Consider the following 3,615-nt stretch of genomic DNA (forward strand, 5'->3'; position numbering starts at 1 on the left):
TGTTTTCATTTCTGTATGCAATCCTTTAAGTTTTTTAATTTTGCTGTTTGGTTAACTTTACAGTTCCTAGTAAACTGCAGTTATCAGTCAGGTTTCTATATCATTGCTCTGGAACAGAATTTGTGGCTGCAATCACACACACTAAATAATGCACTTTCAATGCACTTTCCAACTGGATTTTACTTGTGTGAACTGACAAAATCCAGTTGGGAAGTGCACTGAAAGTGGATTGAAAGTGCATTATTTAGTGTGTGTGATTACAGATGAAAACTGATATCTTTCTATAAGGAAATATCCCTGCAATGATCACTAGTCTTGGAGTCCATTGCAGACTCTAGCCCAGGCACCAGTAAAACAGCCTCTGTTGGCATAATCCTAGACAACCACACTTGCTATTGAGCCATTTCTCCATGGGCAGACTTTTCCTGGGTATGATAGCTGCAGAACTGAACTGAGCCACTTTCTGTACTGTTGTGGGGGTTGGGAGATGCTTGATGCTGGGTTGCAAGAGATATAATGTCCCTTTCTAAGAATCTGAGAACAGCACATCTGCAGCGCTCCCAGCCATCGGTTCCATAATGCTCTTGTTAATGGCATATCCGGCATGATAATATATATTGCAATCTTACGACTTCAGATAACACTAAAGATTCATGTTAGCTCTTAGTAACAGAGATCCTTTCACAAGTTCAGGATTGACTGACTCTCTCCCTCTCTCCTTCTCATAAAAGGAGAAAACTCTAACATGTGCTGTCCTCTTGGCAGTACCATTTGAACCTTGTTTTGTGTCAATGTGACATAAAGAAACAAGAGGCCTGCGTGTAATTTGGATTTTTCTAGGTATCTTCTTTCAATCTAATGTACTGTTGTGAAATTAAGCCAGTAAAACTATATGACTAGTCCTTTCGGGGACCTGCCTGGCTATCTTTATTCAGTGACAAATTCTCTTTTCCATGGCTTGTTCCATGATGATAAGCAGCGTGATTTACAGGTATAAGTTAACAAATGAGATCAATTAAAACGTCTCACAGTGGCACCTGTCGCAGTGTAGGGTTGCACTGAATGATTCCCACATCATTGTTTCCTGTACAGCGTAGCATTTGCAGCCTCTCCTCATGCAATGTAACAATGGGAGAGTTGTTTCCTAATGGTCATGAACCAAGAAAGCAGGGCTTATCCTGTAGCCGAGGGATATGATTATTATCACGGGGGGGGAAAGCAGCAAGAATATTTTTCAACCCTTTTTCCACAAATGAATGGCTGTGTTTCATGCCACTCTTGATTGCAACGTCTTGGATTGCTCAATTTGTTACCAATTTGTGCTGTCAGAGATATTCGTTAGTGGCATTGAATTTACAGGTGGATACCTTTGTGTATTTCTGCGTATGTAGCTTTTTGTTGGTTTTTACTTATATAAAGGTAGAAGTATATAAAATATATATAAAGCAATTGCATCCAAGTTAGGGTAAGGGGAGAATACTTACAACAGTAGCTTGAACCGTATCATCTTACCTGCATTGCTTCCTGCACCCTTGCATTGCCTAATGAAACTTAACCATCATTTTATGACGAGCTGTGTTAATGAAGAATATATTAATCATTGTGCTTATCATGAATTATGAATACTCTTATTATTAGAATTGGAAGCTTTTGAGATATACAATGCAACTTAATTGCAGTGTATTCCTTTTAGAATGTAGAACCTGAATCCACTTCTGTTGGAAAGCTTTTTAAAGAAGCTATTAGAATTCCCCGTGGAAATGTGTTCTGTGCACTTATAAAGAACAATGACTTGGGCAGAAACCAGCCAGCTAAAATTTTGCCATCTTCACATGGCTCTTAACACATTACACAAGTCTCAGAGAAAGTGATGCCTACCCAAGCCAGTTCCAGAGGATATTTTCAGGTTTGTTGAGAATTTTGCAGAAAATGCAATTGACATGGCAACTTTTCTCCTTCACAATGTGTATTTTGTACTGATTCCACATCTCATGGAATTGCACCAATGCTTTGCAACTGCTTTGTTGTGGCATTCAGCATGGCATCTGGCTAGGTAGCCACTGTTGACAATTAATTCATCAACTTGCTGGTATATAAGCACTAGGAAGTTCATGGGTAGATCATGGATCATATAAAATCATCTAATAATTAGGGTTGTCAACCTCCAAGTAGTGGTTGAGGATCTCCCAGTATTACAAATTATCTCCAGGTGACAGAGATAATTTCAGCTGGAGAAAACAGCTACTTTGAAATTGCACTCTGTGGTTGCTTTCAAGTTTGTAAATGGATTTTGCAAGTGGATTTTGCTATTCTTACACAGTAAAAATCCAGTTGCAAAGTGCATTATTTAGTGTGTGTGAACATTATACCTGATGGAAATCACTCCTGTCTCCAAACCCCACCTGCCACAGGCTCCACCCCCAAAATCTCCAGGTATTTCCCAACCCAGAGGTAGCAGCTAAACTGACTGGATTCTGTGTGCTGCTTTTGAGGTGGTACAAAGATCAGATGCTGAAGCTGAAGCTCAAATACTTTGGCCACCAAATGAGAAGGCAGCACTCACTGAAGATCCTGATGTTGGGAAAGACAGAAGGCAAAAGAAGAAGGGGACGGCGAAAGATGAGATGGCTGGACAGCATTACTGATATAACAAACACAAATTTGAGCAGACCTGAAGATGGTGGAAGACAGGAGGGCCTGGCGTGACTTTGTCCATGGGGTTGCAAAGAGTCGAACTTGACTGTGCGACTGAACAACAACAAATTGCTGGCATTAATCAGTCATTAACATTCATCATTCTGGAGCTTGGTCAGAACTGCCCAGATCAGACCACAGTTTCCAAGTGGCAGTGGGAAAACATGTCAGTCCAGTCAATACCAACAAACATGAACACATTCAGTTTGGTGATACAGGCAATGATGCAGGGGCAAAAGGAAATAACTTCTGTTTTTTAGCTGGGAATTTTTGCTCCTGGGTGCACTGGGCAAATGGCCTTTTTATTTTTATGTTTTTTTACAGGTTTAGAAAAAGAAGCCCAGGATTTTTCCTCCTGTATATTTTTGCCTTGCTCCCTTGTGGTCCATGATGCCAGCAGAAGTGGCCAGTAAAATCTACCCTAACTGACATGAAGGAAGCGGACTGTTCTGCCACTGTTCCAGATCTTTCAGCTGGACATCAAATCTTGTACTAATCATGATCACACCACACTTGTTGAGTCTGCCTGTGAGATTCACAACAATTTCCCCTGCTCTTTGATCATCAGTTATATCAAATTCACCTTCATCATCACAGTTAAGAACTGGACGATCACTTTGGACTATGGCCTTATGAGAACTTGATGCTCCCACATCTCTCTTCATTGTTCTTGCTTTTACGAGCATCTTCTAGAACATTCATGAGCAGCATGGTGCAATGCATTGGACACATGGGTGAAGACATGACATGTAATTCCAATCTAGGATGAGGAAGTCGGCCTACTTTCCAAAGCCTCTTTCAAAATGTCAGTTTGCAGCTCTCCACACCAGTTTGGTGTCTGGCTTGAGTTTGTAGGAAATGCCAACAATGTGTTAATTTTCTCATGGGCAGGTCTTCCAGTGAAGGATTTTACACAAGAGT

General features: G+C 40.7%; 1 pseudogene; it reads right to left on the reverse strand.

The window, feature by feature from the left end:
* Positions 1–3,002: 3,002 nt before the first annotated feature.
* LOC132568909 (small ribosomal subunit protein uS8-like) lies at positions 3,003–3,405 on the reverse strand (annotated as a pseudogene).
* Between the last annotated feature and the right edge of the window lie 210 nt (positions 3,406–3,615).

Source organism: Heteronotia binoei, chromosome 3 (genome assembly GCF_032191835.1).
Source record: "Heteronotia binoei isolate CCM8104 ecotype False Entrance Well chromosome 3, APGP_CSIRO_Hbin_v1, whole genome shotgun sequence".
In the NCBI taxonomy this organism is placed as follows: Eukaryota; Metazoa; Chordata; class Lepidosauria; order Squamata; family Gekkonidae; genus Heteronotia; species Heteronotia binoei.